The sequence below is a fragment of the Triturus cristatus genome, chromosome 4_2, assembly GCF_964204655.1.
Source record: "Triturus cristatus chromosome 4_2, aTriCri1.1, whole genome shotgun sequence".
Taxonomy (NCBI): Eukaryota; Metazoa; Chordata; class Amphibia; order Caudata; family Salamandridae; genus Triturus; species Triturus cristatus.
In genome coordinates, this window is record NC_140586.1 from 208,685,937 (window position 1) to 208,702,466 (window position 16,530).

General features: G+C 45.8%; 1 protein-coding gene across 2 annotated transcripts in view; it reads left to right on the plus strand.

The window, feature by feature from the left end:
* The first annotated feature begins 2,640 nt into the window (after positions 1-2,640).
* Positions 2,641-16,530, plus strand: part of CSDC2 (cold shock domain containing C2) — a 121,427-nt gene continuing 107,537 nt past the window's right edge. Inside the window, exon 1 of one of the 2 annotated variants that reach the window (XM_085601215.1) lies at positions 2,641-3,128. The gene's annotated coding sequence lies outside the window, so the exon portion shown is untranslated. The remainder of the gene's footprint in view (positions 3,129-16,530) is intronic. The other variant, XM_085601214.1, reaches the window with a different exon arrangement.

Sequence of the window (16,530 nt, forward strand, 5' to 3'; positions counted from 1 at the left end):
AATACACAAATGTCACACATAAGCAACCTGAAACCTTGGCAACTATGGAGAAGATTACTGTGAAGCAGGAATTTGGCCCACCATACCGTGCACTGGTGCCAGTCCTCGGCATTCGAGGTATAAGAACCGTAATTATTTGCCACGCTCGCTGGATGTAAAGACAATCGTTTTGTCCCTATTGAACAAGTAAAGCTACAACATGTGGCCAATTAGGCCCGAGGACTCCATGGTAGTTCCCCAACTCCTCTCACCGCCACACAGGAACTGCCTCTACAGTTGTGCACAACATCAAAACTGTTTCTCCCCAGCTGATGGGGAGTGGTGGTGAATGAACTTCAGTCAATTCCTGATGCCGCTACAAATACAGCCATACAACGGAACGGAGTACTGTACTTGCTACAAAGTCTCCTGCAGATGGTGTAGTTTAGAATGATCCACCCTTCATGGAATCTACCAGTTCTCTTACTACACCTATAGCTCCTGTTAATAACAAACTGCTTCTGGTTATTTTGTGGGAACAGATGATTTTTCATCCAACTCTTTTGACAGTTCCACCGTTCTAGACACTCCAACTAAATGGGCCTGTATTTTTCTTTTATGGCTAAACAGACTTTCTGGTCCCTCCATGGATATATGTTTGGATAAAACTTTCCTTCATTTTTCTATTTCTTTGGATTAGATTTATGACTGTTCTCGTCTTGCTAATAAATGGCTATTACCTTCCAGAACGCTCTGCCACAGAACTGATGGATGAGGTTTTAAAGCGTCACTCATCTTCACACAAACTGAAAAGAGACCTCTCATGTGTGAACATTTCAGCTGTCTCAGTAACTGATGGAATTGTTTCGGATAAGGTCCCCTATGACATTTTCGTCCTACAGAAATTCTGCAGATACCTTGTGTATATAAGGTCTCCAGTGGTGATGTTATTGTACCTGGGTTACATTCTAATGACTGGGGTGTTGATACTGTTAACTCCATGCGTTTTGAGCTGGAATATTATAATGTTTTTGAAAGTGAGGACATGTATCATTACTCACATCATTATTTACATAGAGTTTGTGTTCAACATCTACTTCCTAATTACACACAATAGGAGCATTGTCCAACTCCCCCAGAAGGGAGTTTATCAGAATATAGGGATAAATTCACATATTTGTCTGGCCAGGGTTCATTAGACCCAAGGTCTTTCTATTTTAAACTTGTCCTTCCGGCACTAAAAAAAATATGCTGACGCAAACCAAACTCATATATACGGATTTGTTTGTCATACAATTAGTACTAAAAGGTTATGATTATTAGAAAGATAACATTGATTTGAAATCAATTCAGGGTACTAAATATTGGCAGATTTAGAGAATAGACACCTTATTTAGAGTATGTTTGATTCCAACAAAAATGATGTTTCTAAATGATACAGTCCAACAGGCTACATGTCTAGGACTTGCTAAAATTAAGTACATTAATTCACCGAATATTCTTTCCATTGCCCGATTTGGCAATTGGCAACATTTTACAAATTACAGAAGAACAGCTCAATAGTATGTTGCAGAATGGTACATTCAACTCCACACTTTCCAGTCCAAGCGGGTGGTTATTGTGGCTGGTGGACACAAATTGTTATAATGCTTGTTTTTTAAATTCCACACCCGGATCTAAGGCAAGCAGACCGGACCTTCATTATTCCCAGTCTCAGCACTCAAGGATAGTCACCACCTATTTGGTAGGGAAATTGTGCCAATTGTCGGAACATTCCACACTGTCTGCAGTTAAACAACATCTTTCTCTCCTGTCGGATGAAATGGATCTATCAGATTTCTTGCTAGGTCCTAAGTCTCCACTAAAAGATTCATTTATGCCACGTCCAACAAATTTGGAAATTGTCAAACAGCGAGGGAGGGATTGCCAGGGACTTACGGCATACAGGATTAAGGAGTAGCAGGCTTTAGGGAGAGGCTGGCAGAGACAACTAGCTGAAGTAGTGACAAGTTGCAGAGAGGGTTTTCTGAGACAGCGATAGCTTGCTCCAGTGACTGGCTGCAGGGATAAGCTTGGGTGACACGCTGCTGAATGGTCTGCAGAAGGAACTGTAGGGGAGATGCTGCCCATGACAGGCAGCTTCGAAAACACATTTCACCAGAGATGGGCTGCAAAAGGAGGAGTTGCAAAGAGCGTCTGCTAAACACAGCTAGCTCTAGTGACAGTTTAGCCTAGTCACAGTCTGCAGGGGCAGGGTTCAACTGAGAGATTGCTGGAGAAGGCTCCAATAAAAGGTTACTGCAGTGACAGGCCACGATGGAGGGGCTCTAGTGACAGCCTATTCGAGTTACAGTCTGCAGGGAGTAGACTTCAAAGACAGCCCTGCAACCCTTCACTGGAGGACCAAGTTGTCACCGAAGCTCCTCCTCTGCCGTCCCTCCTTCTGCCGCCTGCCACTAGGAAAGAGAGCAAACAGTCCCTGGAAGCCCTCCCCTGCCGCCTGTCACAGGAGCAGTCTCCCACTCACTGAAAACACTGGACTACAGCCAGTCGCTCGAGCAAGCGGTTATTGGAGGCCCTCCCCCGAACTCCGCCCCTTGCTGCCTGTCACTGCAGTAGGCTGTCATAGTAGCCCCTCCCGCTTACCCTGTTACCGGAGGTGCCTGTCACTCTCAGCTCCGCCCCTGCAGGCTGTCCTCGGAACAGCTGGTTCCAGGAGCTCACCTAGCCCATCCTCTGCAGTCAACCATTGCGCCTGGTAGCACTTTTCTGTTCCCTTTTCTAGAAGCTTCTCCCCTACTGCCTATAACTGGAACCCCTGCAGACCCTCCCTCCCCTGTATCTTGTCTCTTGAACTGAACCCCTCTCTTTCAGCCAGTCACTGGAGCAGGCTGTCACTGGTGCTGCTGATGTCAGCAGTACGGGGCGGGGCTGAGGGTTGTGAGTCTGACGAGGCGGCAGAGGGAAGCAGAGCAGGCGGGAGGAGCTCCAGCGGAAAAACAATACCCCCTCCCCCGTGACCGCCCCCACAACCCAGGCGAAGAGGGGCGCCCGGAGAGAGACAGTCATTGTAGGCGGGGGTGCACAGAACCCCCTCCCGGGGCTGGGGCACGTTCCTCTGACCCCACCTGTCCGGGGAGCACAGGCAGGTAAGAAGAGGCAGCACCGCTTGCTGCATGCCTGCTCTCAGCGGTGGGAGAAGAATGTAGGGGCGGGGGTTGCAATATGCGAATAGGCAGGCATTTGCAATATGGTGGTCTCTGCAAAAGGAAGGCAGCACGGGAGTGACAGCATGAATGCTAAAACAATCGTATTGTGGAGGTGGGAGCATAATCACAGGTACGGGCCAGCAGTCTGTTTATATGCGTTCTGCCTGGCCTGCTGGCCAACCCTTTCTCTCTGTCATTATCATTAAGAGTCGGCGGATCACTGTATATCGATTGCTTCAGGCACCCAAAGAAACACCCCTCTGTCTGAAATACCCCCCCCCCCCCCTTAATGGAACCAGCCATTGAAGCCTTCCACGTCTATGCTTCGCCCTAAAAATAATGCAGCCACCATTTGATAACACCTACTGTCACCCTAATAATGAGACCCGCCCCCATAGCAATGTCCTTAAAATACAAGGTCGCCTACAATGCCCACTTGTCCCCAATAACAGTCGTATGGTATGCCCCCCACTCCCTTATCGTCCTGAATATACATCTCTCCACTTTGAAATGCCTCCTACCTTTTTCTAACAGTGCACCACCATTCTTCGGAAATGCCCATTTTTTTCTTCTCAGAAACGTAGCCCATTACAGAGCCTTTGCCCCGACCCTGGAATGTAGTTTTACCCCCTTAAAGCTGTCACTCTTCCTCGCCAATAGTGCAGTTTGGTTTCAGCGGAGTGCCCCCATGGTTCCAAATAACACAGTTTGAATAGCTCCTTCAACGTGGTAGGGCTGTTCCCCACCTGAAAATATTCGCCGTTCATCCCATATTTAAGCTCCATTGAAAAAGTCTCATTTTCTCCCCATCAATATAAGTCCATAGACCTGATCCTTTCTCCTTTTGAAAAGGACCCCTTTTCTCCACCATAACTCAGCACTGCCCATAAAATGCCCGCTCTCGCCCAATCGTCTCTAAATACAGCTCCGTTCCTGAAATGCCCCCTGACGTGCCTCTGGATGCCCCAATTTCTCCCAAGTCATGCAATTATCTACCTACGAAATGACAATTTTCGCCGCGATATGCCGACCCTGTCCTTCTGGACAGGTGACTGGACTCGGAGCGGGGGGGGGGGGGGTCCATGCTGCACTAGTGTGTGCTCACTCACTCTGCCAGTGCCATAATCTGATTGGACACTGGATGTCACTGCTTGCAGTGTGGTCATTTTTTTTTTTTATTTCAAATCATTTTTTTTTATTGAAAAAACAAAAAGCATGGAAAAGACAAGACATACAATAAATGACACATGAAATCTCGTTACATAACAAGGCGCTAGTCCTGAGCTTGGTGATTCTGTAGGTGGTACACCTCCATTCCAGATACATATGAGTACAGAGTCATCACAATCGGTACAATGAGATCATTAGAACTGAACAGAACGAAAGGACCTCACATCCGAGAGCATCGACTAACTCCTGGACTAGCGATACCATGCGCTGTTAAGTAAAAATAAAAGGACTGAAAGACTAAAAGACTGAAATATGTCATGGTACCACTGACAGCGCATCATTGTCCCTTCGCGCTAGTGCGGTAGGGTGCCCTGATAGCCATTGCCCTATACCTATGTGTGCAGCCCTATCTTCTCTATCCCTATCCTCCCTTCAGGGTGGGTCAAATGAAAATGCCGATCTGTCTAGGGCCTTCCATAGCCTCTTGTGGGGAGCACGCCACGGGGAGGAGTGCAGAGCCGGATTATCCGCACCTCTTAAAAACGAGAGCCATTCCTGCCAAACCCTGAATGATACCTCAGATGCGCTCTTCCACTTACACAACACCACCTTGCAGGCTAAAGTGAGCAGAACATCTAACAACTGACGATCATTGTCATTGTGTAAATCCTGATCCAACACTCCCAGGAGCACGTAGACAAACTCTCTTTTAGACCTGAAATTAAGTATATGATCTATACAGTCAAACACTTTCCTCCAGAACGGACCCAGCGCGGAGCAACCAAATAACATATGGGTTAAGTCTCCCACCTCCGCGTCACAGTTCCAGCAAAGTGGACTGTCCCTCAACTTAAGTTTATGGAGTTTTTCTGGCGTCCAGTATGTCCTATTAATGAGCATGTACTTGGTTTGGGCTAAAATCGGTGAGATCTTATTCGTTAAGGCAGTGGTATGTATCATGCCCCAGTCAAATACTAAACCAGTAGAGTTTGTCTCAGATTCCCACTTAGCTTCATTTTTCTTATGTGCCCTGTTCGGTTCAGGTAAGAGTAACTTGTAAATTTTGGACACAAAATGACCTGATTTCAGAAATCGTGGAACCTGGGTCTTAAGCCAAGGGTCTGCCGCGCTGAGGGAGCGAGGAGACAAAACAACCTTGAGTTTCAAGAAATCATAGAAGTCCATTGGTGACAGATTATGAGTTGTCTGAAGCGAAGAAAAAGGCAACGGGTATCCCCCCTCAAATAAATCCCGCACTAGGTTAATTCCATTTCTGGACCAGCTCTCCCACAGCATGGGTTTCCCTCCCATCTTAAGGGATGGGTTATACCATAAGGAAATCAAGGTAGACTTCCTCCAAAGCAACCCCACTTTATGAGTCTGATCAAGCCTCAACATTGCTCTTCTGGTGTTGAGTAGAATGTATCTGGAATGAGGCAGGTGAGAAAGGTCCATTGTGAGCAGTGCCACTAGAGGAGCGTCCCTAATTAGGGATTTTTCGATACCGATCCACAGCGGAGTATACTCCGCCCCCTCAGTAAACCACTGTGCCCCTTGTTTGCAGAGAAATGCCGTCTGATAATCCCTGAAGCTAGGGAGACCCAGGCCTCCTTTGCCCTTTGATAACTGAAGTTTTTTCATTGATATCCTAGGCTTCTTCCCCTGCCACAGGAACTCACCAAACAGCCTCCCTACCTTTGTTAAGAAGGCTTCCGAAAATACCATCGGGAGCATACTAGCCAGATAGTTCACCAGAGGAGTCACCATCATCTTCAGAGTTTCCGCCCTACCCCACCACGAAAGGAATTTCGGCGACCATCCCTCCAGCAATTTAGTTATTTTTTTCAAGACTAGGTCCTCATTAACCCCCAGTGTCGTGATTAGGTCTTTGTCAAATTCCAGTCCTAAGTATTTAAAGCAACCTGGCTGCCACGTCAGGCCAGAAGTCCCCATAACTTCCCTGTTTCCCAAGTTGTTCAACATTTTAACCTCAGTTTTATCTTTATTCAACTTGTATCCTGACACCCTGGAAAAGTCGTCGATGGTAGTCATAAGGGCCGATATAGCCTCCTCCGCCCTTTCTGATACAATTAGGACATCATCCGCATAGGCGGTCAGTTTTATAACACAATCACCAAATGGAATTCCAGCGATATTCTCATTAGTTCTCAAGTGGTGCAGAAATGGTTCAATGGCCAAAAGGAACAGTGACGGTGAGAGCGGACATCCCTGTCTAGTGCCTTGGTGCAACTGAAACGCAGAGGAGAGTGAACCTCCAGCCCTAACTCTAGCAGTGGGACAGGAATATAGCGACATCACCATCTTCGTGAAGGAATTGCCCAAGTCGAATTTATTTAAGACCGCATTCAGATAGGTCCAATCGACTCTATCGAAGGCCTTTTCGGCGTCCAGTGTAATTGCGACAGTGGGAGTAGATAACAGTTTTGCTTTTTCGAGCACATGAGCTAGTATTCTTGTGTTGTCACTTGACAATCTGTGTTTCAAAAAGCCCGCTTGAGAAGCGTGTATCAGTTTGGGCAGGACCAACTGAAGTCGATTAGCTAAAATCGTGGCTAGGAGTTTGCAGTCTAGATTTATAAGCGATATAGGCCTGTAATTCTTTGGGAGAGTTGGATCCTTCCCCTCCTTTGGAAGTACCGCAATGATGGCCTCAGATAGCGTGCCCTTCACTTCACCTACAGAGCTAATTTCTTGAAATAGGTTCAGTAGCGGTTGTGAGATGAGAGAGGAGAAACTCTTATAAAATCTGGCTGTGAACCCATCCGGCCCGGGTGCCTTACCGCATTTTAATGATTTAATGCCTGACTCAACTTCTTGAAGCGTGATGGGGGCGTTAAGCTCGTCGCGCTCCATATTAGAAAGGGATGGAAGATCACACTCCCCCAGATAGCCAGCAATGTTTGGCTCAACAACTTCTGTATTTTTGGCGTAAAGCTGTTCATAGAAATTTTTAAAAACCTCCGCCACCTTGACCGGATCTGAATGCGTAGTCCCTCCCTGATCTTTGATGGAATTTATCATAGTTTTCTGTATTTTGAATTTAAGGTATGCGGCTAGGCTCTTCCCCGCCTTATTAGATTCACATAATTTGAATTGTTTCCTCCTATTGAGCCAAATCCCTGCTCTCTCACTCACTATTTTGTTATACTCGTACTTTTTGTTGGCCAGTTTATTCATAGTTTCTTCCTTCCTATCCAACAAGTGCTTCTTCTCTAACCCCGCAATTTCAACCTCCAGCGTCTCCAGCGCCTTGTTGTGGTTTTTGTTTATAGCCGATTTTATTTTAATTACGACTCCTCGTATCGTGCTCTTCAATGCCTCCCAACGGGTCAGGTCCGTAGTGTCCCCCCTAATATTGTGCTGTAAATATTCTTTAATTGCGGTCTCTAACATTACTCTATGTTGCTCCTTTTCAAGGACCTCCTCATTAAATCTCCATATTGATTGTCTGGTGGACGATTTGACGTTGGATATGGACAGGGAGATGCATGAGTGGTCAGATAAAACCCTGGGTTCTATGGAAGATTCTTCTATTCTGGGAATTCCATTTTTAGTGATAAATAAATAATCAATCCTAGAGAATGAATCATGTGGAGGAGAATAAAAGGTGTAATCCCTCCCATCGGGGTTCTGCAACCTCCATGTATCTACAAGCTGGAAACGGGAACACAGGTTAGTGAAGGCCTTATGAGATCTATTACCCCGGAAGGAGCATCTGGAGTCTCTATCTAAAATGGGATCAAATGGGAGATTGAAGTCCCCTGCAAGGATGTGTATGGCTGAGTCGGGGATAGTTTCTAATTGCTTGGTTAGGTCGGCCCAGAACGTCAGATCACATGTATTAGGAGCATATACATTCGTGACGTAGAATTCAGTATCGTCTTTAAACAACTTGGTCATCACCCACCGTCCCTTAGTGTCAGTAGTGGAGGAAAGTAGATCAACATTAGCTTTTTTTGCAATCAGTGTCAGGACCCCATTTTTCTTCCCTATCGCACTTGAACCCGCTACCTCAACAAAATATTTATTCCTGAGACTGTGAAACTGCTGAGTGTCAAGTTTAGATTCTTGCAGCAGGACAATATCGCCTCTTTGCCTCCTTGCATAATCCAGCACTTTCTGGCGTTTAACGGGCTGGTTAAGGCCTTTGACGTTGAGAGAAAGTATTTTCAGATGATTCAAGCCTGTTATTCCTACAGGAGTATTAATCGTAGACAGTACCATATCTAATCAGTAGCTAAAATGATAGAGCATTAACAGTTTACCCCTGAGTGTACAAACGTAAACCCCCTTCAGGCTTCCCAACAACCCCCCCACAAGCATAGCAACAATACTAGGGTTACCAGGGTCATTATACTGAGTCCGACTAACTGAGGCTGGCGTCGGCCGAAAAATGTTAGCCGAAAAGGTTCGGCACCGCATTCTATCCGGGCCCTGGTGTGACAATCGGCAAAGGCATTGGCAATAAAATGACGTGGGACCAGGTGTGCACCATACCATGACATAGACAGAACCGATATAAAAGGAAATAAATACAAAAAATAGACATTCACCCCCCCTTGCCCCCCTCTTCCCTCCCCCCTCCCCCTTCCGTCTCAACCCACCCTCACCCTCCTCCCCACCCCGAGAAAAACTAGTAGACATGGTGACTCGGAAAGATGACATCCTTCCCTTGGACGAGTTCCTCGTGCATGTCAACAATTAAGGAGTTAACCAACTGTATGAAACATTACATAACTGGTGCATAACCCATAATTCCTATGCTTCTTACAATCAGCAGCATTTCTTAACGTAACAACCAGTGAGTATGGACAAATGAAACTTGGATCATCCCCAATGGCGCGTAACCTATGCGTAACCTATGCGTAACACATGTTTCCCTCAAGCAGAGGCATGCATCAAAGCGACAACCAGCGAACAGAGGCATAGTGCACTTGGACCACTCCCAATGACGCCTCCCCGCTCCCCCACCCGCGAGATCCTTTTTTGAGGAGACATTAGATATACCTCCATAGCTATGGAATCCGCTCATATATCAGTTACAGACCGGTGAGTAGCATTCTATTGGTGATTAGCATTCAAATTGCACACATTCTATGTGATAGTACAAAAAGAGGTCTGAAGAGGTCTGAATAGGTCTGGTGCGACCCTCTACTTGAGCACAATAGACCAACACCAACGCTGTAATACCTCAATATGTCAGCAATATATCAGCAATATATCAACAATATATCAACAATACGTCAGGACCCATCGTTATATTGCCATCAACGTAACATCGGCACAACAGACTGCCATAGTCCTTTAAGAGACCTATTTTGAGGAGGAAGCAGAGACCACCGACGAGGTCTCCATACGTTGTTCTACATCGCCTTCCAGGATTCGCCCCAATTTCACTGGATCTGTGAAGACCTGTGGAGACCCTCTGATGACTACCCGGAATTTTGCAGGACCCACAAAGCCAAACTGATGGCCCAGCGATTTCAACTGAGGACGTAGGGCAAGAAAGGCTTTCCTCGTGTCAACAGTTTCTTTGCTGTAGTCTTGAGATATGTAAACTTTATTGGATTTCCAAAGTATATGATTGTTCTTACGCACAAATGACAGTATTTGATCCACGTGTTGATAACGTAAGGGTTTACAAACAATAGGCCGTGGGCCTTTTTGACCCGGTGTAATTCTTCCAGGGACTCTATGAGCTCTATCAAACTCTAATGGATGACGGAAATTGAGATTGGTGGCCTGCGAAAACCATGCCTCTAGGAATGGGACACACGACTCGTACGACTCTTCGGAACCCTCCGGAATTCCAAAGATCCTTAGGTTCCCTCTCCGATTTCTGTCCTCCAATTCCGACAACTTCCTTGACATCTGCTCCGAGGAGATGTGCAGGCGCTTAAGTGAGCTACATGTTGCAACCTCCGTGTCCTCCAGCCGACTAATTCTTGACTCCGATTCTGTAAGTCTGGCATTTGTATCCCTGATGTCTTTCCGGATAGCCACAATCTCTTCTTTCGTGGCTTTCGCAATCTCCCTAACCTCTTCCAATCTATTTAGTATCATGTCCATCGTGTCTGTTACATCCTTTTTACCTTTGACAGGGGAGATCGGATTAGGAGGTTCAGCCTTGAGTCTTTTGAGATTTTTTGTGTCTTTGTCCCCCATCTTATTCGTTTCGAAGAACCGCCTACCGGACTTGAGATCCCAGCATACGATTTCCACTAAGGCCCTATCAGATCGAGGCCCAGTCAGCTAGCAGCAAAAAGCCTCCTGTTCGGACCTACAGCCGTGTGCCGATTAGATATACAATGTTGTTCTGATACTGCTGTGGTATCCCTCCACCGCCTGTCACCGGTACTATCGGGAGATCAGAAAGTTGATAGCTTAGAGTGCCCCATATTAGGCCTGTACCACGTAGAGAGAGTGATGTCGATGGGTCCAGGTGCAGAGTTAGGCACATAGCACACCACGGGCGCCCAACCCAACCTGCAGCTCCACCTCGTCATATTCAAACATCATCTTAGCAGATAGTGCAGAAGCACATTATGAGAGCAAATCCGTCAGCAGACCATCTCTTAGATCATTTGCCTTCCACCCTTGCCGTCTACAGTGCACTTATTACAGACCAGTGACCTACATGTGTAGCCTGAATACACAAATGCAGTGTCGAGCTTCAGATGAGCCGATGCTGTTCGTGGTGACACTAAAAGAATCCACTAATCGCCGCTTTACAACCATCGCCGCCACCCGAAAAATACATGGGAGTTTCTTGCAGCAGCCCTGTGTTTTACATTGGAAACCAGACATCTGCTGTCGCCTTCGCGGCCTCAGTAGCTTCCGTAGCGCTCTAGTCCCATGACATTGCACTCCCCATCACTCCATTAGCAGACCGATGCTGGTCACCCACCTCAATACAATAGCTCCGAGCTCCGCCGAACCCACATGGGCCTCACAAACCGGCAGAAGCCACTATCGCCGCCATCTTGATGTTTCGTGTGCCTGAGGCTCTCGGAATCGCTCTATGCGATGAGGTTGTACAGGTTGACACGCCCGCGTGATAGAGAGTATACCATCCCTCCTGCAGGTCAAGGACGTTACTTCCCATGCCGACCACCTCTCTCAGGCCAGTGCACACACGCTTTGACAGTCACCCAGGGACGGCCGCCATTTTACCTCACGGCGTTCCACATGGCTGGGACATCAAACATCGACGTAGTCAGACCCCAATACAACATAGAAATTGCTCACGATTGCCGTATGTCCTTAGGTGCATCAGGGTCCCTTCTGCTGTCCGCCGATCATAGTTCCAGGTTCGCGTTAGTACCGGCGTGATCTGCCGGGTTCGGCAGGGTCCCGTGGCCGCAGGCGCCGCTCGCAGCTACCGCATGGGAACCGGCTCCAGTGCTCCGAGTCAGATCTCGTCCTCAGAGGCACCCAGTTGTCCCAGATTCAGCCTAGGCGGAGATACTACCCTCCGATCCTCCTGTGTGTACTTTCACCGGCACAGCATGGCTCGTTACTCCCAAAAACGATCCGTGATCGCCGTCCACGGGAGGAGCGCCGCGCTAAGCCGCCATCTTCTCCGGCGTCCAAACCACGCCCCGCAGTGTGGTCATTTTAATGACTTCCGCTAGTACCTTATACTGAGTGTCTCTGCTGCACTATTGTCTGCTTCTTCCGGGACCTCAACCAGTGACTGTCACCGCTACATCCGTGTCTGCACCCCACAAGGCTTTACCCACTGCCATACTGCTTCTATACACAGGGTGTCGCTGCTGTGCAAGCCTCTGCTCCCAATAGCCACCCCCCACCCCCAGCCTGTGCAGTTCTCGGCCTTTACCCTGGATGTTACCACTGCACTTGTGTGTTCTGTCTCGTACCATAGGGAATGCCATGATGGCTAGACCCCGGGTAACACTGCTCCCGCTGTCCGCTCCCTCCAGACGTTCAGCCAATATGTTAATGTAACTGGACACTACAGATCCCCAGAAAGCACAAAACTTGCATGTGAATGAAATAATATTTTGAGGTGCCCCACTTCTGGTCACACAGGATCAGTTTGTAGGAAAAATAAATACTGGATTAAAGACAGTTAAAACAAGCACTGGCCAAGCCAGGGTCCGACTTTAAGAAGCCTGCCAGTTTAAAAAAAATACTGGATTAAAGACAGTTAAAACAAGCACTGGCCAAGCCAGGGTCCGACTTTAAGAAGCCTGCCAGTTTAAAAAAAATATCTCGTCTAGAGACAGCTTTAACTGTGTCGCCAGCCTCTTGTAAAAGAAACCCATAACAAAATGCATGTGAACATAAAGGGGCGTTGGGTCTGCCCTCTTCACCCATTGGATTGTTAACCTGTATCCACTTTTTGCTGCTGACCAGCATGGGGCATTGGGTCAGCTCATGTTAGCCACTGGCTCTCTTGTATTGTGAGTGACAGCATTTTGCCTGATCACATGCTCATACCCACCTCAAAAGAAGTGCATTTCAGTACCAAAACTGGTGGGCCAGCACTTTGCCATTTTTTGTACTTTCCATTTGTTATCTTTAACATACTATGTGTTTAACATGTTAGGATTACAGTTATTCAAAGCCAATAGTACCTTTTCTTTAGTTCAATAAAACCCAAATTCTCCTGTGATGTGCAGTAAAACAAAACATTTCTATTCTAGTTTTAAAAACACCTACCTGCTTGGCAGCCAGCAACCATACTACTCTGAAAGAATATCTGATAGTTATTCTTCTTTTAAATTCAACTTTTTTATTACAAGCATAAGGTGACCATGTTTATGCTACAGAATGATTTCTTTTAAAAAAAATGTATGGCATGTGCTTGCAATAAAAATAATGTAAAAATATAACCATCGCTTTGGCATGTGAGGCCAGAACTTGTGCCTTTGCCAGTGCATGTTATTTATCTTTATCTGCAAAAATATGCAATAAGCATTAAAAGTTTCAAAGTAACAAATGTAAAACTGCTCCTGTCTAAAGGTGGTGTGAATATTTTTGGAAAAAATTTCAATTTTATAAATACATTTAAAAAAAAGTGCAGTGAAAGCAGAGATTTGCCTACTCTTCTCAATCCAAATAAGACTAACATATCCACAGCTCAAAGTAATGTCATATATCATTATACTAATTCACTACTAATCCTTATGGGTTCCAAAGTAATGTGCTACTTGCTGAAAAAGTGCTTTAACGCCTCGTCAGGGGTAGCAAGCGCTTTATAAATGCAATTACAATACAATACAATACAATACTAGCTCAGGCTCTATAGTGGCCGACATTTTAGATGAATGTGCTCACCATCACTCATAGTGAAGACAGCCAATGACTGACAGTGGCTGACTCATTTCCCCATTACTGCTGTCGTGGGTGGAGGCAAGATGTGATATACACTTAAACAGACCAGTAGAAGAGGAGGGCTGCAAAAGAGATAGGTAGAGAGAGAGAAAAGGAGGGGTTATTTTATTATGATTTGTAGGGTGAAAACATTGGGCCAGTGAACTCTGGCCTGAAAAAAGAAAGCAAGTCCAGAAGTTTTAAGCACTTATTCCAACACCATATGTAAAACATTGCATATACTATTCCAGAGTCTTATTAGTTCTTTCACTCTAACTGTCTGATTGCAGATGAGAAAGAGGAAAGCTGTAACTTTTAACACTTCCGAATTTGAATGTAAAGACAGCACCACCGTCCCTCACCACTCCAGTTTATATTCCAGGTAGACAATAGATTTCCTTCCAAAGTACATGTGCTAAATTCTTAGCCTTAGGTACTCGATGCAAAGCAATAAGATGTTTTCATTTGAGAATACATCAACTGCTACCAGAAAATAAGTTTGAACTACACTGTATGCCTTGGCAAGCGAGTTAGTAAGCTGATACCTTCATGTAACAGCAAGCAGCCAAGGCAAGTCTTGCATATGAAATATCATTGGGTAGCTTCAATGAGACTTAGCATCACTGACACATAACAAGAGTGCACTTTATATCGGAACAGGGTAAAATGTCAGGAGCTACTACGCTGATAGCTCAGTGCTTGAAATTGAAAAATAGACGTGTAGGTACTCTGTACCAGAGTACCTCCTTGTTTCTGAGAAGTGCTGGTACTCTCCAATTAAAAGTATTACATTTGTCAAGAGAAGTGCAGATCTTCTCCCTCTCAAACTAAAAAAAGTGATGGTACTCCCTACCAGACAGTACCGGCCCATTTAAAGCACTGCTGAAGCCTGCATCTCCTCAACTTGAGTGCTCCTATTACAGGCCCCACTCACTGAGACTGTGTCTACATGGGTATAGAAATCTGTTTGGTCTTTGTAGTCTGGAAAACAGGATGGGATAGCCCTCTTCTCCAGCTTAATACCCTATAGATTAAGCTGGTAATAGATGTTCCTGTTGTAATAAAACAAAGATCCAACTCCAGGGTAGCATAAGTAGTATTTATTAAGAATGTAAGATCAAGAGTAAAAGTACAGAGAGCCTCACCAGGAGCAGCCTTCCTGCTGCTCAGCCCATACACCAACTGCCACCCCCACTCATCCAACATTCCACAGCATCATCACCAGGGCCGAACAGGCTACAGGGTGTTTTTTTGCTGGGGTCCAGGTTTAGTGCAGAGTGGCTGATTTTGTTGCCGGGGAGCTACCGGCGCTTCTAAATGAAAAATGCAAAACAAATAGCTAGCCGGGTAGCCAGTCCGGCCCTGATCTTCACCCACCAACCTTGCGCACCACACTCAAACTGGCTGAACAGCAAGTATAACCGTTCCCAAAAACAAGCAGCAAATAATTGCTGTACGTGTCAGTTATCAGGCTGGGTTTTACAACCAAGAGATGACTAAATCTCTCACTTTTCCCCAAACTGTTCGTATGAAGTTTAATGGGACCTATTCTTAGCAAATTGCTCAGAAATTGTGGCCTCTCGATTGAATCCAGTTATCCACATACTCCGCCAGTTAGCTGCTTGTTAACCTAAGGACTTACAAAAGCATACTCTTTATTTCGTGTAACGTATGTGGGCCGCTGCAAATCACTGGTTTAATCGCAGGAACTAAATGTGTAAAGAAGAATTTGTACTGAAAGGGTAACAACAGGTAGAAAACTACATGGTTTACGCAGGCTCAAGAGGGGGTGCATTTCTTTGATTTGGAAGGATTCGTGACATTATGGATAGGGATTTGGATTGTGTACAGTACTCGACGTGGAAGAGGTGCGGTTTGTAAAGTTTGGCTAAGGGCCCCACCCCCTGAGGCCACAACCGGTCCATTAGCATCAGCATCTATGTGAAAACGTGTTTGTGGGTCCAGTCTTAGAGGATGATGAGTGGCGGAGGGTAGTTATTGGGGAGGAAAAAATACAAGGGCATAGGTGGTGAACGTGAAATGGTTCGAGAGAAGAGTGTTTAGTGTCAGGACAGGTTCAGGATAATTTAAGAGTTACTCAGTTTGGGTAAAGTTCAGACGTGACCAGTTGGCAGCTATCCTTTTCCGGATTGACTCAAGGCAGTTGTCCAGGTTGTTTTAGGCGTTTAGTAAATTAATTACATTTGTGTGTAGTATCAAAGCATAACATACTTACTGTTGCTTGTGGCTTGTCTGAGGCACTCACTTCCTCTCCCTCTGTAGCCAGGCGGAAGATGCAATGTTGATCTCGTTTTGGCTGAGGGCCCTCATAATGTCTTTTTTTTCCAAGTCAGTTTACCGAGTAGATCAAAACGAGTTGAAACATGCACCCACTCAAGACACTCCTGAACTATGAGAAATACACATTTCTGTTTGTAGCTCGGCCATTTCAAAATGATCCTCTTTCATCATCATGCAAGACAAAATAACCCCCATCGTCTCCGTTTGTACGGATCAGTGCTGTCTCCTATCCACTGTATTCTTTTTAAAACGTTATTTAGTATTTTTTGTGTAATTGGCGCATTGAGCTCCTGCTTCGTTCGATCTTGGAGTGCCTTGCAACTGTTGAACTGCTTTCCATCCCCTCATGCTGGTTTGCTTATCACATCTTAGGGACATTCGGAAAGATTCCCTGGCAATGCATTCCTCTCATTGCTAAGCATTGACTTTGTGGTTTGTAACTCATTTGCTTGCTTTCTGTTTTCTGGCTCTACTTGTTTTAGGCTGTCCAGCTTGAGTTCGTCCCTTTCCT